Genomic DNA, 350 nt, shown 5'->3' with positions numbered 1-350 from the left:
TGATTCTTGAAAAAAGAGGAAAAAGGTTTTAAGCAAAATGCCGACAGAATGGTCGCACATGTACTAAAACCTTTTAAAATAAATTTTTGATAGTTCTTGAAAAAAGAGGAAAAAGGTTTTAAGCACAATGCCGACAGAATGGTCGCACGTGTACTAAAACCTTTAAATTATATTTCTGATAGTTCTTGAAAAAAGAGGAAAAAGGTTTTAAGCACAATGCCGACAGAATGGTCGCACGTGTACTAAAACCTTTAAATTATATTTCTAATAGTTCTTGAAAAAAAAGGAAAAAGGTTTTAAGCACAATGCCGACAGAATGGTCGCACATGTACTAAAACCTTTAAATTATA

The sequence above is a fragment of the Vigna radiata genome, unplaced genomic scaffold (assembly GCF_000741045.1).
Source record: "Vigna radiata var. radiata cultivar VC1973A unplaced genomic scaffold, Vradiata_ver6 scaffold_382, whole genome shotgun sequence".
Classification (NCBI taxonomy): domain Eukaryota; kingdom Viridiplantae; phylum Streptophyta; class Magnoliopsida; order Fabales; family Fabaceae; genus Vigna; species Vigna radiata.
Note: the sequence above shows the minus strand (reverse complement) of the source record.